Here is a 27648-nt window from a genome sequence, read left to right on the forward strand (position 1 = left end):
AGCCAAATGTGAGGATTGATCTGAGAAGACACACCAACAAAGTTGGGAGCATTCCAAAGTCTGCTACAAATTGGAAAACTTTTATAGAAGACTTTAGAAAGGATGAGAACTCCTCATATCAAACTGTTATTTTTCACTGGAGAGTACAATACAGAGGTTACAATCATTGGACACAGGATGCAATATACACGCTAAAATATCTGCATGCAAGACAATCAATAAAACTTTATAATACAGAAATAAATCAGCACCCTTTGTAGTGTCAGTAGGTTATACATTAATCAGTACATCAACAATTTGAGGAACTCATGATAAGATTTTTTTTTTTAACTTAGAGACAGTACGTTGCCATGAATCACAAGACCTTATCAAGGCAACTCAATTTGGAAGCCTGTTTTCTCTTAAAGAAAACTGTCAAATGTGAACTATAGGTCATCAAATGTAATTCACAATAACTGTATCATATTAAAAGCATTAGAAAATGACAAAATTCAAATCAATTAATTCAGAAAACCAGAAATAGAAAGGGAATATCTTCAATATGAATGAAAGACATACACAGCTAAAAAAAAAAATACATACCTGGCCGGGCGCGGTGGCTTACACCTATAATCCCACCACTTTGGGAGGCCAAGGCTGGCAGATCACGAGGTCAGGAGATCGAGACCATCCTGGCTAACACGGTGAAAGCTTTCTCTACTAAAAATACAAAAAATTAGCCGGGCATGGTGGCAGGCACCTGTAGTACCAGCTACTTGAGAGGCTGAGGCAGGAGAATGGCGTGAACCAGGGGGGTGGAACTTGCAGTGAGCCGAGATCATGCCACTGCACTCCAGCCTGGGCAACAGAGTGAACCTCTGTCTCAAAAAAACAAAAAAAACAAAAACAAAAAAAAACATAGCTAACATTATACTTAGTGGTGAAAGACTGACACATTTCTCCAAAGATCAGGTAAGAATGGCTCTTTTCTTTATCTTTGAACTGGAAGTCTTAATAATAAAGCAAGGAAAGAAAATTTAAAAACAAAGATTAGAAAAAAAATTAACATTGTCTTTGTCAATGACATGATTTTATTCAACCAAAATCCCAAGGATCCATAAAGAATCTAATAAGCCATAAAACAATTCTTAGCAAATTCAAAGAAACCAAAACCATACCAACCACACTCTTGGACCATAGCACAATAAAAACAGAAATCAAGACTAAGAGGATTACCCAAAACCATATAATTATATGGAAATTAAACAACCTGCTCATGAATGACTTTTGGGTAAACAATGAAATTAAAGCAGAATCAGGAAATTCTTCAAAGCTAATGAAAACAAAGATACAACATACCTGAATCTTTGGAACACAGCTAAGCAGTGTTTAGATGAACATTTATAGCACTAAATTCCCACATCAAGAAGTTAGAAAGATCTCAAGTTAACAACCTAACATCACACCTAGAGGAACTAGAAAAACAAGAGCAAACCAATCCCAAAACTAGGAGAAGACAAGAAACAATGAAAGTCAGAGCTGAACTGAATGAAATTGAGTAGTGAAAAACCATAAAGAAAGATTAACAAAACCAGAAGTTGTTTCTTTGAAAGAAAAAATAAGATTGATAGACCGCTAACTAGATTAATAAAGAAAAAAGAGAATATCTGAATAAACACAATCAGAAATGCAAAGGGGACATTATCATTGACCCCATAAAAATACAGAAGACTTTCAGAGACTTATTATGGACACCTCTATGCACACAAACCAGAAAACCTACCAGAAATGATTAAATTCCTAGAAACATACAACCCTCCAAGATTGAACCAGGAAGAAAATAAAACCCTGACTAGATTAATAACAAGTTCCAAAATTGAATCAGTAATAAAAAGTCTACCAACCAGGAAAAGCCCTGAACCAGACAGCTGAACTCTACCAGATATAAAGAAGAGCTGATACCATTCCTACTGAAACTATTCCAAAAAATTGAGTCAGAGGGACTCCTCTCTAAATCATTCTATGAGGCCAGCATCATCGTGTATCTTAGTGCATTCTCATGCTGCTATGAGAACATACCTGAGCCTGTGCCATCTATAAAGGAAAAAGGTTTAATTGACTCACAGTTCCACATGGCTAGGGAGGCCTCAGGAAACCTATAATCATGGCAGAAGAGGAAGCAAACACATCCCCAGAACCACACACAGTGGAAGGAAGGAGAAGAATGAGAGCCGAGCAAAGGGGGAAGCCCCTCATAAAACCATCAGTTCTCACGAGAACTTACTATCACAAGAATAGCATGGGAGAAACTGACCCCATGATTCCATTCCTTCCCACCGGGTGGGACACAGCCAAACCATACCATTCCACCTCAGGCCCCTCCCAAATCTTATGGCCTCACATTTCAAAACACAATCATGCCCTTCCAACAGTCCCCCAAAGTCTTCACTCATTCTAGAATTAACCCTAAAGTCCAAGTCCAAAGTCTCATCTGGGACAAGGCAAGTCCCTTCTATCTATGAGCCTGTAAAATCAAAAGCAAGTTAGAGATTGATCATAAAAGTGAAAACTATAAAGCTTCTAGAAGAAAATGTATGATACTATCTTTATGTTCTTGGGATAAGTAAAGATATTGTAGACAAGATTAAAATGTCTAAGCATAAATGAAACATCAATAAAATTAAAAACTATTGTTCATCAAAAACACATTAAGAACATAAATAAATAATCCACAAACAGAAAATATTTGTGACATCTTTATCTGATGAAAGACTTATATCCAGAATATGTAAAGAACTACATATCACAAACCAATAATAAAAAGATAACTATTTTTTTAATGGGAAAAACTTGAAGATATACTGGAGGAAAAAGAGAATACACAAGACAAACGGCCAAGAAGCACATGAAGAGGTGCTCAACATCATCAGTCATCAGTGAAATGCAAATGAGAAGTACATTGAGAAATTACTACACACCCTGTCAAATGGTTAAGATGTTAAAAGTAATAATAGGAATATTGGCAAGGATGTGAAACCACTGGAACATTCATACATCACTGGTAGGTGAGGAAAATGCAGCAACCACTTTGGAAAACCATTTTTTGGTTCTTTATAAACTAATATATATACGTATATATATACACATACATATATATACATACATATATATGTATATATACACACACATATATGTATATACACATACATATATATGTATATATACACACATACATATATGTATATATACACATACATACATATATGTATATATACACACATACATATATATGTATATATACACATACATATATGTGTATATACACACACATACACACACACACACACACACACACACACATATATACCTACTCATTTAATATTTCTACTCCTAGGAATTTACCCAGGACAAATGAAAACACAAAAATTTTTATAAGAATGTTCATAGCAGCTTTATTTATAATAGCTAAAAACTGAAAATAATCAAAATGTCCATTAATAGGAAAATGGTTAAATAGTGATATAATCATATAATGAGATACTGTGCAGTAACAAGAAAGAATGAAATAATGATACCCACAAAAATCTAAATGAACCTCAAAGATTTCAAAAACACTCTGTTGAGCAAAAGAATCCAGGTGTAAAAGATATGCCATTGATAGCCAGTTCAAGAATAGCATAAATTAAACTATAGTAAAATAAATAAGAATATCAGTTGGGAGATGGGGAAGGAATTGACTGAAAAGGCACATAAGGAAATTTTACAGATTGATGGGAATATTCTACATCTTTATTGGGATGTTGATCACATAGGCGCATACATTTGTCAAGACCCATCAAACTGTACAGTTAAGATCTGTGCACTTTGTACATTAATAAATAAAAAACTAGCATTTCAAATACCTTATCTGATGTGAAATATAAAGCAGATATGTGTCACTTTTTTTTTTTTTTTGAGACGGATTTTCGCTCTTGTCACCCAGGCTGGAGTGCAATGGCACAATCTCGGCTCACTGCAACCTCTGCCTCCTGGGTTCAAGTGATTCGCCTGCCTCAGCCTCCTGAGCAGCTGGGACTACAGGTGCCTGCCATCATACCCAGCTAATTTTTGTATTTGTAATAGAGATAGGGTTTCACCATGTTGGCCAGGCTGGTGTCAAACTCCTGACCTCAGGTGATCCACCCGCCTCAGTCTCCCAAAGTGCTGGGATTACAGGCATGAGCCAATGTGCCCAGCCATGTGTTGCTTTTAAGAAAAAAAATAAAATAAAATAGCTACATTGGGTTGTTATTAGCAAGAAGATTTTTACTTTAGATACTTGCTTGGGAGTTCCTCTCAACAAGGTGATCCTTTAGTACACTGAAAATATGATTAGATTTTCAAGTATATAGTTTAAAACAGCTTTTTAGGAACATAAATCCTGCATAAAGAATCAGCTCAAAAATATCTTAGTTCTTGGTTACAAAGAATCTCTCAGGTATTTAACTTAACAGTCCCAGAAGTAGATAACTTGAGATCATGTTCCAAGAAAACATTCCTCATGGTAGACATGTCACAACTGATGAGCTACCTATGTCAGTTTTTCTTAGCACGTAGAAAAAAAAAATGTGATTCAATAGGATCAAAAGAGCTATAGGAAGAAACTTCGGCATATATGACATTTTTCTGCATGGGCAAGCATCTTCAGTTTTATCTTGACATATCTATTGCCATCTTTCTAAAAGCTGCTTTTGCACATGAAAAATTGTCACTTCACACATAGCGAAATACTTTAAATCTCCTTCACACATATAAAAAAAGTCATGTAATCTCTGAAAAATTGGTTATATTTTTATCATTACTGAGAACTGATAAAATTAAATTACGTAAGTTACATAAGTTTATGTGAAGCTTACATATTACTAACTAGCTGGGGTAGATATGATCTACATATAATATATATACCTTTGTTATCAAAGGTGTTTCTAATTGCCTGTTTTCTCAGTGTCCTAATCACTAACTCTTTAAAGTCTAGTCATACCATGATTTACATAAAGATTGAAAACAAAGGATTGAAAATATATAATCAGGATTCTGCTACTTAGAACAATGCCTTTTCTCCCCAGTAACAGACAGACACTAATACTACCAATGACATCCAATTCCATAAATCAGTGAGGTAAGTGGCACCTCTCCTGGGATTCATTGTAACTAGTCACTGCCATTGGCCCTAACTCTGCTGCCATTGCCAATGTCAGAGTTCATGGCCACTGTTGGGAAAGAAATAGAAGGAAACTTAACAGGAGATCCATGAACCTGCCAATAGTGCTGGCCTAGATTTGGTCAAAGAAAAAGATGTGGTGCAGTGCTACACCCAACAACTTGATTATTCACTTCCTTTCTTAGCTAATACTGGGTGGGGGACAGAAGAAGCAGTTTAACTTATTGAACTGAGACACTACATTGAAAACTATTTGTTAACAGAAGGATTTGGTGTGCATCTGACCCATCTTGGGCTGTATCCAATTTAGTTACTGAAGAACCTGTGGTGCTTTGTAGAAAATGTCACTGTGAAAAGCAGTGTCACCTATTTGGCCCAACTCTAAAGAAGGAGTTATGGAACACTAGAGTAATTCCTAGCATATAGTAGGCTATCGATATATATTTGTTGAGTGAATGAATGGATAAATGAATGAATGAATAAAACAAGGCTGTAGTACATTATTAAGAAGCTTTAATACTTACACATAAAGTTAAGCATAATTTATTGGTTTCACTTGAACAAGTATATATAGATAAAATAACAATACTAGCTACCATTTATCAACTACCTGCTGCATAGCTGAAGGAAAAGAGATAATATTCTGAAAATATTAAGCTGGTAGATATGCCTTACTACTCCCCATCCAGTAAAAACAAGAGCTTTTAACACTTTCAGGGAACAGATAAAGAAAAATGAAGTTACCATTCAGTTTTAACTTGCATATTATATTTGCTAGTCCCATTTTTAGTTTTGACAACCAGATTTTGTTGAGAGGGGATGGAAATTTCCAAACTCAAAAGGCTTCTCTTGAAAACTAAGAACAAGAGCCTGAAAAGAAAATCAGGGAAATAAAGTCAGAAAGTGCAGTGTATATGTTCATGCAAATGGACACCAAAAGTGAGCAGGAGTAGCTATTCTTATGTCAGACAAAACAAACTTGAAGGCAACAGCAGTTTAGAAAGTCAAAGAGGGACATTATGTAATGATAAAAGGGCTAGTTCAATAGGAAAATATCACAATCCTAAATATATATACACCTAACACTGGAGCTTCCAAATTCATAAAACAATTACTACTAGACCTAAGAAATGAGAAAGATGGCAACACAATAATAGTGGGGGACCTCAATATTCCATGGACAGCACAAGAGAGGGCATCAAGACAGAAAGTCAACAAAGAAACAATACTAAACTATACCCTAGAAAAAATTGACTTAACAGATATTTACACAACATTCAACCCAACAACTGCAGAATATACATTCTATTCATCAGCACATGGAACATTCTCCAAGATAGGCCACATTATAGGCCACAAAACAAGTCTCAATAAATTTAAGAAAATTGAAATTATATCAAGTATTCACTCAGACAACAGTGGAATAAAATTGGAAATCAACTACAAAAGGACACCTCAAAACCATGCAAACACATGGAAATTAAATAACCTGCTCCTGAACAACTATTGGGTCAGCAATGAAATCAAGACGGAAATTAAGAAATTCCTTGAACTGAATGGCAATAGTGACACAACCAATCAAAACTTCTGGGATACAGCAAAGGTGGTGCTAAGAGGAAAGTTCATAGCCTTAAATACCTATATCAAATAGTCTGAAAGAGCACAAATACACAATCTAAGGTCACACCTCAAGGAGCTAGAGAAACAAGAATAAACGAAACCCAAACTCAGTAGAAGAAAAGAAATAACAAAGATCAGAGCAGAACTAAATGAAATGGAAACAAATAAAAAATACAAAAGCTTTAAAAAAAATGTAAAAAGCTGGCTCTTTGAAAAGATAAACAAAATTGATAGACAATTAGCAAGATTAACCAAGAGAAGAAAAGAGAAGATCCAAATAAGTTCAATTAAAAACAAAACAGGAGATATTACAACTGATTTCACAGAAATACAAAAGATTACTCAAGGCTACTATGAACACCTTTGCATGCATCAACTAGAAAACCTAGAGGAGATGGATAAATTCCCGGAAATATGCAACCCTCCAAGATTAAACTATGAAGAAATAGAAACTCTGAACAGACCAATAACAAGCAGCGAGACTGAAATGGTAATTTTAAAAAATGCCAACGAAAAAAGTCCAGGACCAGATGGATTCACAACTGAATTCTACCAGACATTCAAAGAAGAATTGGTACCAATTCTATTGACACTATTCCAAAAGATAGAGAAAGAGGGACTCCTCCCTAAATCACTCTTTGAAGCCAGTATCACCCTAATACCAAAACCACGAAAGGACATAACAAAAAAAGACAACTACAGACCAATATCCCTGATGAATATAGATGTAAAAATCCTTAACAAAATACTAGCTAATGGAATCCAACTGCATATCAAAAATATAATCCACCATGATCAAGTGAGTTTCATACTGGAGATGTGGGGCTAGTTTAACATATGCAACTCAATAAATGTGATACACCACATAAACAGAATTAAAAACAAAAATCATATGATAATCTCAATAGATGCAGAAAAAAACATTTGACAAAATTCAGCATTGCTTTATGATTAAAACCCTTAGCAAAATCGGCATAGAAGGGACATAACTTAATGTAATAAAAGCCATCTATGACAAATCCACAGCCAACATAATACTGAATGGGGAAAAGTTGAAAGCATTTCCACTGAGAACTGGAACAAGACAAGGATGCCCACTCTCACTACTTCTATTTAACATGGTACTGGAAGTCCTAGCCAGAGCAATCAGACAAGAGAAAGAAATGAAGGGCATTCGAATTGGTAAAGAGGAAGTCAAACCGTCGTTGCTTGCCAATGATATAATCATATATCTAGAAAACCCTACAAACTCCTCCAGAAAGCTCCTAGAACTGATAGATGAATTCAGCAATATTTCAGGATACAAAATTAATGTACACGAATCAGTAGCCCTGCTATATTCAAACAGTGATCAAGCTGAGAATCAAATCAAGAACTCAACCCCTTTTACAATAGCTGCCAAAATAAATAAATAAATGAAACACTTAGGAATATACCTAACCAAGGAGGCAAAAGACGTCTACAAGGAACACTATAAAACACTGCTGAAAGAAATCATAGACAACACAAACAAATGGAAATACATCCATGCTCATGAATGGGCAGAATCAATATTTTGAAAACGAGCATACTGCCCAAAGTGCTCTACAAATTCAATGCAATTCCCATCAAAATACCACCGTCCTTCTTCACAGAACTAGAAAAAACAATCCTATAACTCATATGGAACCAAAAAAGAGCCCGCATAGCCAAAGCAAGACTAAGCAAAAAGAACAAATCTGGAGGGATCACATTACCTGACTTCAAACTATACTATAAGGCTATAGTCACCAAAACAGCATGGTACTAGTATAAAAATAGGTACATAGACCAATGGAATAGAATAGATAACACAGAAATAAGGCCAAGTACTTACTGCCAACTGTCTTCAACACAGTAAACAAAAACAAAGTGGGGAAAGGACACCCTATTCAACAAATGGTTCTGGGATAATTGGCAAGCCACGTCAAGCCACATGTAGAAGAAGAGTGAAACTGGATCCTCATCTCTCACCTTATAAAAAAATCAACTCCAGATGGACAAAGGACTTAAATCTAAGACCTGAAACCATTAAAATTCTAGAAGATAACATCAGAAAAACCCTTCTAGACACTGGCTTAGGCAAAGACTTCATGACTACGAGCCCAAAAGCAAACACAACAAAACCAAAGATAAATATATGGGACTTAATTAAACTGAAAAGCTTCTGCACAGCCAAAGAAATAATCAGCAGAGTAAACAGACAACCCACAGAGTAGGAGGATATCTTCACAATCTATACATCTGACAAAGGACTAATATCCAGAATCTACAAGGAACTCAAAAAAATTAGTAATAACAAACAATCCCATCAAAAAGTGGACTAAGGACATGAATAGATAATTCTCAAAAGAAGATATACAAATGGCCAACAAACATGAAAAAATGCCAATATCACTACTGATCAGTGAAGTGCAAATCAAAACCACAATGTGATACCACCTTACTCCTGTAAGAATGACCATAATCGAAAAATAAAAGAATAATAGATGCTGGTGTGGATGTGGTTTAAAAGGAACACTTTTACACTGCTGGTGGGAATGTAGACTAGTACAACTACTGTGGAAAACAGTGTGGGGATTTCTTAAAGAACTAAAAGTAGAACTACCATTTGATCCAGCAATCCCACTACTGGGTAACTACCCAGAGGAAAAGAAGTCATTATACAAAAAAGATACTTGTACACGCATGTTTTTAGCAGCACAATTCGCAAATGCAAAACTACGGAACCAGCCTGAATGCCCATCAGTCAACAAGTGGATAAAGAAAATGTATATATATATATATATACACACACACACACACACACACACACACACCATGGAATACTACTCAAGCATAAAAAGGAATGAAATAATGGCATTTGCAGCAACCTGGATGGAATTGGAGATCATTATTCTAAGTGACATAGCTCAGGAATCAAAAACCAAACATCGTATGTTCTCACTCATAAGTGGGAGCTAAGCTATGAGGATCCAAAGGCATAAGAATGATAAAATGGACTTTGGGGACTTGGGGGAAAAGGGTGGGGGCAGGGCTGCAGGATAAAAGACTACACATTGGGTACAGTTTACACTGCTCGGGCAGTGGGTGCAACAAAATCTCAGAAATCACTGCTAAAGAACTTATTCATGTAACCAAATACCACCTGTTCCCCAAAAACCCACTGAAATGAAAACAAACAAAAAAACAAATAAACGACAGCTCTTATAACCCATACCCTATTCCAGCTAGAGTCTGGAAAAAGCAATATACATTTAATAGGTCTAATTTCTCACCTTTTAAATTAAAATTTTATCAAACTGATATATGGAAAGGGCTAAAACAATAAAAATTAAATAAATGGAAAAATAATGATGTATTATATACCAGACAATATACTAAACTCATTACAGTTATTAATTCATGTATTAATCACAACTATTCTATGAAGCAGATACTATTTTTTAACCTACATTTCCTTTTTTGGAATGTCAAATTTTATTTTAGATATGGGGGGTACCTCTGCAGTTTTATTACAAGGGTATATTGCAACCAGGCAGTGAGCATAATACCCAATAGGTAGTTTTTCAATTCATGTGCCCCCTCTAGTAGACCACTTATAAGTAACAACTTATAGTATTTGGTTTTCCATTCTTGTGTTAGTTTGCTTCCCCCTCCATCCATATTGCTGAAAGGACATGATTTCATTCTTTTTTATGGTTGCGTATTCTATGATGTGTATATTCCGCATTTTCTTTATCTAATCCACCATTGATGGGCAATAGGTACTGTTTTCATACCCATTTTACAAATGAGGAAAATCTCACAGCTAGGAAGTGACAGAACCTGGACATACACTAGGCAATCTGGCACCAGAGCCAGTACTCTTAACTCCTCTGGTAAACTAAAGCTGTATTTGTTTTCTTGCTTTTGTTTTGGTTTTGTTTGTTTTGTTTCTTGTTTTTTTGAGACAGGGTCTCTGTCGCCCAGGTTGGAGTGCAGTGGCGTGATCATGGCTCACTACAACCTCAACTTCCTGGGCTCAGGAGATTCTCCCACCTCAGCCTCCCAAGTAGGTGAGACCATTGGAGCATGCCACTATGCCAGGCTAATTTTTAAATTACTTATTATTATTATTATATTTTGTAGAGATGGGGTTTCACCATGTTGCCCAGGCTGGTCTCGAATTCCTGAGCTCAAGCAATCCTCCCACCTTAGCCTCCCAAAGTTCTGGGATTATAGGCATGAGCCACTGCACCTGGCCTAAAGCTGTATTTGAATAAAATTAACTTTGCAAACTAGGAAAGAGCCTATCTGGGATTTAATACAGTCATGTGCTGCATAACACCATTTCAGTCAATGATGGGCTATACATATGACTGTGGTCTCATAAAATTATAATGGAACTGAAAAATTCTTAAGGCCTAGTGACATTGTAGCCATGGTAACCTCCTTTTCATAGCATTACCTGTTCGATGTTTAGATAGTTTAGGTACACAAGTATTTACCATAGTGTTACAACTGCCTACAGAACTCAGTACTGTAACATGCTGTACAGGTTTGCACCCTACCAGCAGTAGGCCACACCATATGCCCTAGGTGTATAGTAGGGCATCTAGTACACCATCTAGGTTTGTGTAAGGACATTCTATGATGTTAACGTAATGACAAAATCACCTAATGACACGTTTCTCAGAACATATTCCCATTGTTAAGTGACACCTGACTATACATCCATGGGTCTAGCTGCAGTAAGATCCACAGTCTAATGCTTCTGATAACAGAACCACTTTTGTTTTGGTACCTACACCTTTCCAAAAAGGGCTATCAATCGAGGATCCCCACCCAAACCAGCCAGTCAGTGAACCCTACTAACCTTAAGCATTAATTGTTACAGGGCCAGCAAAGGATCCAAGCAAGACCAATCAGAGTCCTTTTCAGAGATTGAAACAGACCAATCCTGGGAGAAAGAAAGAATCTCTCCTCTTCTGGGACTGTAAGCGTTGTGGTAGACAGTTATTCTCAGTAACCCAGAATCTAAACCACCATCAGGTTTCAGGAATTCACCACCTTAAAGGCAGAGAATGAGTCCCATTAAAGAAGCCAAATGTGCCAGATATTCACCTTTTCAATCTCCCTTGTGGCTATTTTACAAGCATAAAACCCAAGCCAATGCAATCAGATATACAGACTCTAGATTTTGATAGAAGTGGAGACTGCACAAAATCAGTTTTTGGAGACGGTGATATATGATAGCATCTACATCCATTTTCCAGAAAGAACCGAGAGAAGATGCACTTCTAGCAACAGTGTTTGATGCCCAGTGTCCCGAGTTGGCATCAGCAGGGCAAGCCACAAGAAGGCTGCAGTAGGCCAGTGATTGCAGAAGATGGTGGTGCAGCTTACCCTGCTGATACCAACACTGGACACTGAGCATCAGACACTGTTTCTACTTAAAATAGTCATTTAGTTCTTGTACTTGCAAGTAGGAACCTGTTTTCGTTTTTTGTTGATGCTGTGGTGACAAATTAACACAAAGTTTGTGGCTATAAAGAATTCAGCTGGGCGTGGTGGTTCACACCTGTAATCCTAGCACTTTGGGAGGCCAAGATCAGAGGATCATTTTAGCTCAGGAGTTTGAAATCAGACTGGGCAAGATAGTGAGACTCCATCTCTACAAAAAATAAAATTAAAAAAATTATTTTAAAGAACACAAATATTCCCTTACAGTTCTAGGAGTCAGAGTCCTAAAATCAAGGTGTCAGTAGGGCTGTGTTTCTTTCTGGAGGATCTAGAGAATAATTCATTTCCTTGCCTTTTCCATATGTTAGAGTTCTCTTTTCTCCATATTTAAAACCAGTAATGTTGCATCTCTGACCATTCTTCCACTGTCACATCTTCCTCTGACTTCCACCTTCCTCTTCTACTTTTAGGAGCTCTTGGCCTGGTGTGGTGGTTCATGCCTATACTCCTAGCACTTTGGGAGTCAGGAGGCCCCTAAGATTGAAATAGTGATCATCCACTAAGGTCATATTTGATTTCTATGACTAAAAAACTCTAGGTCTGGGAAACAAAGGGCTGATTTGAGCCACTATGATAGGAAGCCAGTCTCCTTATCCACTTCTCTGATCTGAATCACTTCATAGGAAATAAAGGAACGGCACCTTTGAGGAAGAAACCTGCAATGACATGAAAGCAAGTACTGTACATCCTCCTGCTAGCTTTTCCTATGGAAACTTTGGGAACTATAGCCATTTGCCAAGACAACTATGCATTGGAGAAATGGGAATATTCAGTCCTTTGAGTCTTTATTGACATTGGCTCTACACCATGCTAATTCCTGGAGACCCATCCTGTGGTACGCCATTCACAGTTAAGGATTACAGTATCAGATAAGTTCACCTACTCATATGCCTAGGGTCACCCTAAACCTATCATATCTTTATATCACCAGGTCTGAGTATATAGTTGAAATAGGTATGCCCAGAATTTCTCAGAATCTGCACATTAGTTCCCTGGACTGTGGTGGACAAGTAAAAATTCTTTGAACTCCTACTGTTAAGACAAACACTACTTCCACCATCAAAGACTTGTAAATGCAGGGGTGGTGCATCTGTCATCCTCATTTCCTTTACCTCTTTGATCAGTGCAGCAGGCAGATGGAACTTACAGAATACAAGTAGATGATTATAAATTTAATCAAGCGGCGACTCTGATTGTACCTGCTATTCTAGATGTAGTCACTTTGCTTAAGTAAACCAAAATAGTCCCTAGTTCCTGATATGTAGCTACTCATCAGGAAAATGCGTTTTTCTTTTTATCAGTATGCAGATACCAAAATCCCTTCTGGGAGGGGTATCAATACATCTTCATCATCTTTCTCGCTTATGCCAACCTCCTGGCTCTGTGCTAAAATTTAGTCCATGCATCCCTTGATGACCATTCATATCTGACTGACCCCCTGTATGACAAAAAGAAGTGTATTATTCTATATTCTTTGGTAATACAATGTATATAAGAAGAAGAACAAGAATTGTAAGATAATATCATGATTTGTAACTTCAGTTTCTGGGAGCTTAATGATCTGGGACAAGTTGAGGTAGCATCCCCAAAGTGAGGGTAGAGTTGCTAACTTTGAACCTTTTCTCACTGAAAAAGAAGCCAACAATTTTATGGATCTATTTGGATTTGGGAGGCAACATTCCTATGTATGTGCTGGCTGCTCTGGTCCATTTACTGGATGACCTAAAAAATGGCTAACTTTGAATAGAGCTACCCCTAATCAATCAAGGGCTTTCTGTCTGGTTTGAACCATAGCTCAAGCAGCTCTGCTACCTAACCTTTATGACCCATCAGGAGAGATAGTGCTTAAAATATAAAATGAAACAATAAGGATGCTAAATAGAGCTCATAGCAGGTCATGTGAAAGCCCCTAGGGCTTTGCATAGAAGCCATGCCCTTTTCAGCAAGTAATTATTCTTCTTGTGAGTAACACCTTGCTACTGGACTCTGACAGAGACTAAAAACCAGGTCATGGGACACCAGCTGACCATCATGAATGGGTTATCTCAGATGCCTCACCGTTAACTGAGTACACCCTGTAGCATATGATTATCAAGTGGAGGTGTTTTTCTACGGGCCAAAGCACAAACACAAACTTTTGCTTATTCTGAAAGCATAAGTTTCACGAACAAGTGGTTCATACTTCTGGCATGTCTGCTTCTGACCTAATACCACACCTCCTCAGCCCACACTTACAACTTCAGGAAAGTGGTCTATGAGTCATGGACTACAATGGAAAGGTTTTGAACAGCATCTAGAGAAGGCTCTGTGTGATATTCTGGCACCATCTGAAAGATTTGCTGAAATGTTTAGCACCCATTTAGGCATGTTTCTGAGGGACTATGAGAAAGAGAAACCTCCCTGTGAGTAGAAACTTGAGAGCTCTTTTGTCAAATTTGCTTGTAATTATCAATGGCTTGAAGTTAAATCTATACAGGTTCACAGGAATGTGCTAACGGTTTGGTCAGATATTCAGATATTTGGAAGGAATGAGATTGAAGGATTGGAGATAAGGTTTGGAGAAATGTATATAACTCTCCAAATGGACCCAGGTTGTGAGGAACCTATCGCCTACAGGAGTACTCACTGAAAGACCTAAGAAACAAGGATATTCCCCAACCCTGTGTGACCCACGTATTGTCTTGCCTTCTTCTTGCAGTTATTTCCTAACGCTAGATGGTTGCCTCTCACATGTGTACTGATCATTACTTAAAGACTCAAGGGGATCCCTCTAGAGATCTCCGAAGTGCTCTCTTTGTGGAGTCCTTCTTCTTTAGTACTCCACTCTGAAAATTTTAGAAGCCATGACTTCCCCCAAACTCCGGTCTCCATCTCTTACACTCAGCAAGATGACCAGAGACCATCCCTACCCTCACTATCAAACCTCTTGCAGATAGGAATCTAATACAATCTTAGCACTTGTCTTATTTTCTTTCCCTCAAAGATCACAGTCCTGCACTGTCTGTTGTCCAACACCTGAAACCATTAATTTGTATCATTTCTCTGGTGCTTTGTTGTTTCAGGAAGAATGGTAAATCCAAACTCTGTTACTCCATCTTGGCTGGAAGAAGGGTGCAGCTTCATTTTTAATGGGTGCCTAGAATTCCATTAATGGATGTACTCTGCTGGACTGTATGTATTTGGTAGGACAAACCATGCCTTGTTGACTGTTATACCCAAAGTCTGAGGTATGATGGAATTTGACATATAGCAACATTCAATAAATAATTAACAGAATAAATTAATATTGAAGCTGTTTCTATTTCTTAGTATAAGAACATAAATAGATATTTTTGTACAAATCTTTATCAGAGTTCTATAGTAGTCATCATTTCTTTAGGATACATTTTGGTAAGCATAAATACTGGCTCAAAGAGAAGGCAGATTTTAAGGCATTAATGTTTACTTCCAAATTGACCAAATGCAATCAATTTACATCTTCATTAGCTAATAAGCTTTTCATGAATGCTTATTTCTTTATATCTCTGACTCAACTGGATAATACACTTAAAAAAATTTCTTAATTTCATAGGTTTTAAAGAAGCTATCTTATATTAGTTGTTACTTTCATTTCTTCGACTACCATTGAAGTTTATCATATTTGTGTTTTTGTTTTCATTTGTAGTCCTTAAGCAATTCTATTGTTCAAATATTTTGTGAATTGTCTCTTAATCAAGTAGATAATGGGAACTTTTAACCTCTACAATATTCATCTTATATTCAGCACTACATCCAAAGCTTAGAGAGATATTTGGTTTTTAATCACCCCTTTTCTACTGTCATGTTTAAAACAGCTCAAAGCCAGAGAGCTCATTTGCTACTACAAAGAATGGACAGTATGTTCAAAGGATCCAGCAGTTTGGTAGAATCAAAAAGCAAAGAGGCAAAGAAAAGAACTGTAATTAAAAGCACTTTCACAGGTCAAAAGTATAAGCTCATTAACGTTTTACTGAGCAGATGGCATTAATGAGTAGCCAAAGATGCATGCTCATTATTATTGTCCCCGTCATTGTTCCTTTGACATAAATGGCTCAGTAGATGTGAGACGCTTACCCAGATGATGAGATTCAATAATTAACATGGTACCTGGTCTCTTTTCCTACAGAAACACTCAATAGGGTCAATAAAGGAAAATGCATAAAATTAGAATAAGAAACATTCTCACCTTATTAAAGGGATAACTTACCTCAGCATTATTTACAGTTACAAAAACATTGGAAATTTCTAATAATATAGTAAATGATTAACTAAATTATGGGACTACCTCTAACTAAAGATATATGCTGCTATTAAAACACTATTTTTCTGTAAAATTGTTAACATGGGAAAATGTTCATGACATGTTAATTTTGTTTAAAAAAGCCAAATGTGTATGCATTACAATCTCAATTACATAAAATACATACAATTATAAATATATGTGTATGTAAAGGACTACAGATTGTAGAAAACACACTAAAATATTAACTTTATCTTTGTGTGGGATGATAATAAGTGTTTGATTTTGTTTTCTGCCTTTTACTATTATAATAACCACATATTACTTTTCTAACCAGAGAAAAACCACCACCACAGACTACTTTTTTAAAGAGAGAATTATATATCAAACGGTAGTTTGATCACAGTAGTTACCTCTATGAAGGGTGGCAAGACAGGGAACTTGCTTTGTCTGTACTATCAGAATACTTTAAAGCAAGAATATACTCATCTATTATTTATATAATGAAAATCATTTATTTTTTAACAAGGAGAATTGTGGATTATATTTGGGATATTTTCTTTATTCTATTCCTTCATATTTAATATTCAAGTGTAAGGCTCCATTATAACATTAGATTTATTATAGTGAAAAGCAGTCACCTTAGTATTAGAGACAAACCTTGATTTTTAGCCCAGGTCTACCACTTACTAACTGTGTGACCTTGGGCTAGTAACTTAACCTCTCTGTGCCCCAAAATTGTCATATGTAAAACATTAAATTGATATTTTTCTGCCCGTCAACATGATTCTGATAATTCTTATAATTTATAGGAATGCTTGTGAGCTGTAAAAATGCTCCCCCAATGCAAGGTGTCATTTGGCAGTAACAAAAATGCACTGCCACTGAACAGAAAGGACACTTTTCAAAAGTTGTTTAACTTTACCTTCTGAACAAGGGAAATTCAAAAAGTGAGGGAGCAGAGAATTTAAAGAAGCAGGCTGAGGGAAGCATAAAATTGGGAAGAAGTAAACTCCCCTCACCAAAAAAAAAAAAAAAAAAAGGAAAAAGAAAAGCTAATCTCTCTCTCTCTCAATCTGAAGAAACTAAAGTTCAGAAAAGTAACTTGTGGGAAATTCTCATGGAACTAGATAAGACCCCAGACTTCCAATGTCTGACACACTGAAAGTACCAAACTCATGTTAATATACTAGATTTCAGCAAGTCTTCTTGAAAATTCTATACAGGACATGCAGCTCAACACCACTAGGCAGACATTAACTCACTGGAGGAATAACCACACTCATGCTCAGAACAAAGTGGGGACTCCAGCTTCTCTTCTCATCAGCCCCTATATCTACTTACTGACATATGCTCCTGTTACTACAGATGAACTGCCCAAGTTCCTGGGCAGTCCTGGTTAACACGTTGCCCTGGCATAATTATCAATGGTACCCTCATTTTGTGCTCAAATACTCCCTGGTCTGGATCACAAAGCACATGTGATTTATAGGTATATATCTTATATATTTTAATCTATCAATAAGCAGTAGTGGGGACAGGTGGGTCCTGAGACAGGTCATCCTGCTCACGGTCAGCACCAAGTCCTGAATGCGATGAGCACTGTGTCAATAACTGTCAGCTCCCTTCAGCTGCCAAGGAATCATTTTAACTCTGGGAGATGAACTAAAAAATGCCCCAGTGGAAGGAGCCAGTAGCTCATGGTCCATGTTTCACCTTAGAGTTCTCACACCCTCTCCTCTCACTAGCCAGGGCTCACAAAGATGATTCCCCATCTCCACCATTACCTCGCTTTTAGCCCCCAGACCTTCACTTCCACTGATGGATATTTTGAGTCCGATTTGCTGCAACATCTTAATATATCTAAAATCAATTATCACCTTGCCTCCAAACCAGCTCTCTCCTCAGATTTCCTCCATCCTATGAATGAAGCCATCTGTCACCCAGACCCAGGCTGCAGAGTCATCTTCCACCTCCTCTGTGGTTCACCCCACCACCTTCATCTCAGCCAGCTGCTCAGGTGTGTCAGTCACCAACCAACTTCAGATCTATGTGACTGGGAGACTCTAGAGACCTCTGCCCCTGGTCCCTGCAGAAGCTTTATTTGGAAAATCTTCTACAAGTACTGCTATAATTACACCACTCCCTTTCCAGCACGTGCATCCTCTAGAGTCCAGCCCAACTCACACCTCCTCAAAAAAGCCTTCCCAACTCTAGCAGAAAGGCATTCTTCTCTCCTCTGGATAGCCATCAAACCTCTTATCTGTAGCATGAGTTCAGCATTTTTATCACAGCCTACTGTTGTCTCTTCTCTTAGTTAGAGTATGGAATTTCTGAGGGCTAGGGTCCTATCTCAGGTATTTTTTAAAATCTCCCTCAAGTCTCATACAGAGCTTGATGTTACATGCTTTCCCTGTTTGGTGGCGTAAGCTGAAGCACAACCAAATTAGATGATGTGTCCACTGAGGGAGCTTCAATTACAAAACTAGGATCAAAATGCAGGCCTCTGAGAACACCTCTTCAATCTTCCTTATAAAAGCTGTAGAAATATTCACTAGGTTAGTCACATACTCTAATTAATTTCATTAAGCCCCTCTGTGAAGAAAAGATTCTCTGTAATCAATACGTCGGAACAAATAGTTTCAAAGATGAAAAAAAGTGATTCATTTGCCCTAGGCAACACGGCTAGACTTTTTGATCTTCTGGAGTATATTTTTTATTTAAATACGTCTTCATTCTGGAAATATTATCTGAATTTGTCATTTTTAAAGGACAAATGGGTATAAGTTGCCTGAAAGAAAAGAAATTAACATTTTTGACATTCAATATATCCATGAATACTATGTTATTCAGTTCCTCTATTATTTTGAAACAGTCATTCAGGAAGTTTTTGGTAAAGCAGGAAGAGAACTGGTCACTGAATATAATGTATTCCAGTCTCTCTAACACTTAGCACCGTCTAAATATAATACTTTTGTCCTTCAAGCATTTGTGTTTTGCTTTTTCCATGTCCCCTTCAAACTAAAATGTGACCTTCATGAGAGCAGGAATATTGCCTATCTGCTTCTTCAACAACAATGCTTGGTGCTTGGGTGGTGAAATTCATTTAGTTTCACTGGGTATTGGTTTCCTCACCAGTAAATTTAAAACATTAATGAACTCCAAGTTTTCTCTTAGATTCAAAAATCCTATTATTTAGGTAATTTAATAAGAAGCATAAAAAAGGAGGTTAGGCAGTGGCTCATGCCTGTAATCAATCCCAGCACTTTGCAGGCCAAGGTGGGTGGATCATTTGAGGTCAAGAATTTGAGACCAGCCTGGCCAACATGGTAAAACCCCATCTCTACCAAAAACACAAAAATTAGCCAGGCGGTAGTGGTGTGCACCTGTAATCCCAGCTACTCAGGAGGCTGAGGCAGGAGAATCGCTTGACCCTGGGAGGCAGAGGTTTCAGTGAGCCAAGATCGGGCCGCGGCACTCCAGTCTGGGCAAGAGAGTGAGACCCTGTCTCAAAAAAAAAAAAAAAAAAAAAAAAAAAAAAAAAAAGAAGGCTAATTTGGGGTTCATAGTAACCAAAAATATCCTCAGTCAATTAGGGCAGCAGCTGTTCTAGTTAATTGGTTATATTCCAAGAAATCTTTAATTTTCATGCTTAAATCACAAAGCAATATAACCAAGCAACCTTAGCCATATTTAGCTATTTACGTTATTACTTCTAGACTTCTCAAGGATAGACCAGATTCTTTTAATGCCTAAGATACTTTAAAAGTCTCAGCTACTCAGGAGGCTGAGGTGGGAGGATCCCCTGAGGCCAGGAGTTTGAGGCCACAGTTTGCTATGATTGTACCTGTGAAAAGCCACTGCACTCCAGCCTGGACACTTAATAAGATCCTATCTCTTTAAAAAAAAAAAAAAGTTATTTTCTACCTCTTCAAGTTCATTGAGGTCTTATTTAACAGACCAAGGTAATTTTATTAAATGGTCTACAGTAGTTTGTAGTTTTGAATTATCTCCTTTTATAAAATCCTTCTTACCATCCAATTTTCAATCATTCTTCCCATTTGCAAAAGTAAAACTTTAAAGTTAGAGATAATAAATGATTATTTGCATTGTAAAAGACTTCCTAATTCCCCTCCTCCAAGAAAAGTACTTGTAAAATTCAGCTAACTAGCAAGCTATCTTAAAATCTTTAGAAGAATTCCATTTATAAAAAAGATAATCAATTTTAAACATAGCAATTCAATGAAATGAAAAAACCAATCTAACCATACTTTTGTTCCAAGCAAGAAGCTGCAAATGCTGTCCCACATTTATAAAATGGATGATATATCATTAGGAAAAATGTAAGAACAAGTTGTCAAAAGGGTGATTTTTGAGCTCATACAGAAGGAATAAATGATTAACAGGAGCCGTCTGGCTTCACAAAGAATGCCAACTTAAACCTATTCATTTTTTTGATAGGAGTATCAACTAAACTGAAAGATTAAAAGAATACTATAGTCATGGAAGGATCTAAATTTCAGTATTTCCGGATAACCTTACTGAAAGCATAGTGAAATGTGAGCTGATAATCATACAGTTAGCTGACTTCAGCGCTGAATGCCAAAAATGCCAATCAATACACTGATGCCAATTTAAAGGGGCTTGATACCATGTTCTGTCTTTATCCTTGTATTATGGGGGCTTGGGGATAAATGACATATAAAGAAATGAGTGTGTAACAAGAAGCTATGTGGAATAGCAAAGTCATAAGATAATGAAGTAACTATCCAAAATGAATTCAATAGAGCCAAACAAGGCAGTTAATTTTACATGAAAATTATGTGAGTAACCAGTCATCAGAAAACTGCAAATTGAAGCAATGAGATAATAACACTATACACATCTTTAAAATGTCTAAAATTGAAAGGACTTAACTAGTACCAGAGATATGGAAAAATAGAACTCTATACATTACTAGTAAGCATATAAATGGTACAACCACTTTGAAAAATTATTTGGCAGTATGGTCTAAGCAAAACATATAGTTACCCCATGACCGAGGAATTCCACTCCTGAGTATACAACCACCAGATATGAGTGCCTGTTTCCAAAAGACATGTACTAGAATAGTCTTGGTAGCTTTATTTTTAAAAGTCAAAGAGTTGAATGAATAAATAAATTGTGGTATAATTCATACTATGGAATGCTACTTAGTAATAAAAAAGTGAGTTTCAGCCTCACTTAGCTATATGAACAAATGTCACAGACGCACACATGAGAATTGGAATTGCACAATTTTATTTATATGAAGTTCAAAACAGGCAAAATTAATCTGCAGTGATAGAGATCAGAACAGTGGTTACATTCGTGGGATACTGGCTATGAAGGAACTTGAAACCACCTTTTAGGGTAGTAGAAAAATTCTCTATATTGATCTGGGTGGTGGTCAAATGGATGTTTACATATGTAGAAATTCTCTGAGCAGTGCACTTTAGATTACTGCCTGTTACTCTATGTAAATTATTCCTCATCAAGGAGATTATATATACACATATGTATGTATGTAAATATGCATATATGTATATATGAATAAGTTAAAAACTGCATTTACATTCAAATAGGCAATTCTATTGGAGACAGAAGAACCTAAACTGCTATACAAATGAAAATATTAATGGGTTTCAGTTGTCTACATATATGATATGAGTAAATGGCAAGGATAATTAGCTAATAAGATCTTAGTATTCATAAAAATGTGGTGTCAAGGACAATTCTATTGGGCCTTCTCTGTAGTATTTAGACCACACCTTGGGTATTATGGTTATTTCTTTCTGCAAAGCTTTAACATCACAAATTGGTATGCTTCTAGAGAAAAATAACCATATGTTGAACATCTGAGGCAAGTCTGAAAGAGCTAACTAAGGCTTTTCAGCCTGGGGAGGAAACAAAAGATTCAGAGGGGAACCAGATTTATTCTATATATACTCAGAAGGCTGAAGTAGAATTAATAAGTAGAAGTTACAAGCAGGTTGATTTTGTTTTACTATAAGGAAGAAATTTCTAAATTATAAAGCTTCCATCAAATTGCTGCAAGAGGTAATAAGTTGATCAAACAATGACCAGACATATGCCTATGTATTTTGAGAAGGTACCTTTCTCAGCTAGTCGGTTAAATAAGAAGCCCTCTAATATTCCTCTTGATTCTGTTATTCCATTATTTTCCCAGTCAACATCAGTTTGTGTAACAGGAACATTTGGCAGGAATAAAGGAAATCCACAAGCAGCTTATTCTGTGCAGAAAGTCACTGATCATATCTTTCCACTCAAACAAGAGAGGCCTCTGTCCTACGGCTATAGACTTAATCACCATTCAAAGTCTTCATTACTTAGAAGAGCTTTCCAAAGTAGATAAAGCACATTTCTGAGGATGATAAAATAGAAGGGGAGTCTCTTGACAATGATTTACCTGACTGCCCATAATTTAAACTATAACTATCTTTATATAAATTGTTTTCTTTTTTGGTTTATTTCCTCGATCTATATACCATAATGTAGATTATAACTGAAAGGGCAAGAAATGTTTTATTGCCCTCATCATAATTGGGAAGACTGTACTCCAGAATCATTGGAACAATTTAAATGTCACTAGCAACATATAAATATATGTATTTTTCTCATACCTCCATTAACATTGGGTTTTGTCATTGTCATTATTTTTTTCTAATTTAATAAGCAATAGTAGAGCTCTGAGTTGTTTCAACTGACATTTATTTAATTATTAGTGAGGCCACGCACTTGAAAGTATTGAAAAACTGGAAAAAATACAATAAGCAATCCCATAGTAATCCCATAATGTTCATTTTTCATTGCATAGATCGCATCTGTTTGAGCCAAATTGTTTACTGCTGGGACAGGGATTTCCTCTGTCCTCACAAGCCAAGTGGTTCTACAGGATGGGAAACCATCTTTCCTTGACATTAGGTGAACATGATACTGTGGTCTTACCGCTTCCTCATTATGCCGCTGTACTTTGTTGCAGGACCATTTTTTCCATCCATGGTTATAGTAACAGCAAATTTCATTACATAGGTCCACAGTGGACAGCACTCCCATAAAGACTTCAGAGAATGCTGGTGTGCCAATGCATACCAAAGAGAACATTGCTACAAACCAAATTATTAACAGTGGTCACGTCCATTGATAGGATTGGGGGTAACTTTTTTCTTTTGTTAGTCTGTATTTTCTAATTTTTCAACAGTGAACATGGAGTACTTGTACAAATTTGTTTAAGTTCTCTGATGGGAACAGTGACAAGTGGGAGGAATATAAATAGAAAAAAGAGAAAAAAGATTTTATCTTTAAACTATATTCCCTTTGTTGTTTTTTTAAAGGAAAGAAACAATTCCCATAATAGGCTCCAATGATGCATAAACTGTTACAAGCCATAGATCAAGGTGACACAAAAAGTGCGGAAGTGGAGTTCCACAAAGACTTTGGGTTGTATTACTGTAAAGGCACCTGCTTTTCTCAGGCAGGAGTAGGGAAGAGAAGGAGAAGACGTATCTGTAATAAACCACTTCAAAGCCAATGAATATTGGATTTTACGCAAACATTTTTCTATTTCTGTCCTGAAAGGCTTGAACACCAGGTTCATTGTCTGTTACCAGGAAATATTCACATGTACTGGGACAAAAAGCAGGCGGAGAACCATGAGCACTTTGACCTCATTGTAGGCCACTTAATAATCTTTCTCTATTTACATGTTCATATATAATTAAGCTTCAAGGGAAGCTATAACTGGAAAAAAAAATCCAAAAATGGTCAGTGGGTTATCCTCCCTAAGTTTTGACAAGGCATTATAGCTCCCAAAGCCCCAGCAAGATCCAAGGAATACGTGTGCTTCCCCTTGTGAAACACACAAGGTACAGACCCTTCCCCACTTCCTTAATCCTTCCTCATGTACTTGCAACCAAGCCAGAATGCTGGGTGAGGGGGTAATTCCAATGAACTTTTGTTCTATAATAGCAGAAATATCATTTTTTTACTAATGCACACAAGGGCATAATTATTAGGGTGTACCTCTTTTAAAAAATAGAGCTAAAATTACTTTTAACTGTAATTACTTCAGTAAAAAATCTGACACCTCAATTCAAAGTTCAAAATGTACATTTAAAAATATTCACAGTGCTTTTTATAAAGCCATTTAACCTTAAATGTAGCACAAAATACTCTTTAAGGAAAACAGTAGATATTGGAAACATAGACTAATGAAATCAGGGGGCTTCAGGTACCACTTAGAAGATTATACACAGAGGGAGAAAATTTGAAAACAAAAATACCTCTTAGAAAAACTTTAAAAGAAACCTAATTAATAAAATTCCACAAAGATGACCTTCAATTGAGATGCATTTTCAAAATCTATTCAAGTTGTAAAGCTTATCATATAGATGCTTTGGGACATCATGTGAGACATTCATCAGGTCCCAAGGCTCAAGATGTAAAAAATAAAAAAAGGGAAGTGTGCCAACCTGTGTCTGGAAGGTTAGGTGGTGAAGTCTTATAAAGAGAGATGAGGTTCAGGCCAGGTGCTGTGGCTCACACCCATAATCCCAGCACTTTGGGAGGTGGAGGCGAGTGGATCACCTAAAGTCAGGAGTTGAAGGAGTTCAAGACCAGCCTGGCCAATGTGGGGAAACTCCATCTCTACTAAAAATACAAAAATTAGCTGGGCGTGGTGGTGCATACCTATCATGCCAGCTACTCAGGAGGCTGAGGTGGGAGAATCGCTTGAACCCAGGAGGCGGAGGCTGCAGTGAGCCAAGATCATGCCACTACACTCCAGCCTGGGTGTCAGAGTGAGACTCTGTCTCAGAAACAATAAAAACAAAGAGACAAGGTTCAACAGAGAACCAGCAGACTAGAATGGACTAGAAATTCAGAGCTTTGCTAGAGGAGAGAAATGTGAAGGCAGAGCCAAGGTCTCTGCTGAGCACAGCAGGGCAGGGCGCCTGTGCCTGCGGCAAAGACAAAGTGAGCCAGCAAAGTCCAAGGGCAAAAGCTGGAGATTGCTAACTGGCTGGTTTTAGGGCAGCTTCAAGGAAAACCACCCCAGCTGCTAAAAGGACACGTCTGGGCCCACACCTCAATAGACTTTGCTTCTCCAGAAATCTCTAGAGCAGAAGGAAAGAAACAGGTTAGCAGAACCAGTGTAGTCCAGCTCTGGAGAGTGGGAGTCAGGAGGAAACAGAGAGGAAGAGCTGGGGTATGCAGAGGCTTGGGGTTACCAGAGTACATCCTGGCTTCCCTCAGCGAGGCAGAGGGGAAAAAGCAGGGGCTTCTTAATCATTAACTGACTCCAAACTAAGGAAGATAAGAAGGAGTGCATGTAATCTGTTCCCTGAAATTCCTTTCAGTAATAAAGGAATTTTTGCACTAAAAATTCCTTTATTAGGAAGACTATTTGTCTGTTTCTCCTCTGCAGGGTAAACTGCATGAGGGCACAGTGCACCCATGCCTCACAGAGCCCCTGGCCAACAGGAGAGTAGATGCTGATCCACTGAATGAAGGGAGAGGGACCCAGGGGTGGAGTAAGTCAGTCTCAGTAGGGAGTGAAAGGGGTAGACTTCAAATCCCAGGTAGTTTTTCTGGAGGCAAATCCCCTTCAATGCCTGTTAAGGGTAAGCGTTACCCTAAAGAAGCAGTATTGGGAAACCTGCAAGACAGCCTTCTGTTTCCATGAATCTTCTGCTTTGGTGAGTCTATTCAGCCCACAGCTGACATGCACTAGTCCCCTAAACATGTCAGACTTGACATTTATCATCACATTTTCAAGTTTTGCAAACCTGCTCCTAAACATGGCTTCCCTTTAAACAAAACTACAAAGAACCCTTTATATTACATATTTTCTTTGATTCTGCCTGCATTAGCAAGCCAGCAAGAAACGTGGGCAGTGAAAACTCCTGACTATAGTGCTATCTGGCTCCTTTCATGTCTCTGTGAGTTGTTTCTGTGCACTGTCACTTGGGAATCAAGCCTTGCACCAGCTACGTGGCCAGAATTAGAATGGGAAGTTCACTCTCTCTGTAGACCTGCTATTGCTATACCCCACAACAGCAAAAGGAAGATTACAAAAACACAAATCAGATCTTGTAACACTTCACTGTATAAAACATTTCCCCAGGTTCTTATCACGCTTAGAATAAAATTCAAATTCCTTGTCATGACCTCCAAAGCCTTAAACGATCTAGTCCCATCCACCTTTCCAACCTCTGTTTCCACCTCTCTTTTCTCTCTCCCTCCCCATCCAAACAAGCTTAAATATGCTGTCATCCAGGAGAATGGCCTACAACAAAAGACCTTATCATATTTTCTCTTATTTTAGTAATTTTTTAAAAAGTTTTCATTGTTTCAAAAACTTTTAACACAGCTCTCAATCACTGTGTAATGAACATAACAAAATGTAGACATGCAGTTATTTTGACAAGCCTGGATGAAAAGTTATGCTTCCAGTCTTGGTTTATCATTACTCTGTCACTTACATCACTCCCCCTTATTATCCATGCACCTATCATTCTCAGTTCCTAATGATCACAGGGGCGGAGATGGTCAGAGCTAAGACTTACAGAGTAGACATCAACAATTCCACAAATATCACTGAGCAAATGTCTGCCCTTAAAAACCAGGATCACCCCACAACAGAACATCATCTCATTATTTTAACACAGCACAGCTTTTCCTTGCTAAAATGCATTTGGTCTGTAGGATGGATTGGTTTGGTTTGGTTTTGAATTGCAATATTTGCAGTTGGTGCCCAGCTCACAACTGGGTCTTCAAGCAGGCTCACTGCCCATCTCACCAACTGCTGCATTCTCTCATGGCTGCCAAGAGAAGAACATTTTGCTGTTTCAGCATTCCAGGAGAGCGTGCAGAAAACACAAACTCCAGGGCCTTATAAGTCAGGCTTCTTCACATGCTCTCAGTATGGACACAGCAAGCTTTAAATGCCTAACAATGGAGTTCAAGCTTTAAAATTTCTGGTTGGTGGCCAGAGGCCTGGTGAACTAGGGATGCCTATGCTTCTCCTGGT

The sequence above is a fragment of the Pan paniscus genome, chromosome 1, assembly GCF_029289425.2.
Source record: "Pan paniscus chromosome 1, NHGRI_mPanPan1-v2.0_pri, whole genome shotgun sequence".
NCBI classification, from domain to species: domain Eukaryota; kingdom Metazoa; phylum Chordata; class Mammalia; order Primates; family Hominidae; genus Pan; species Pan paniscus.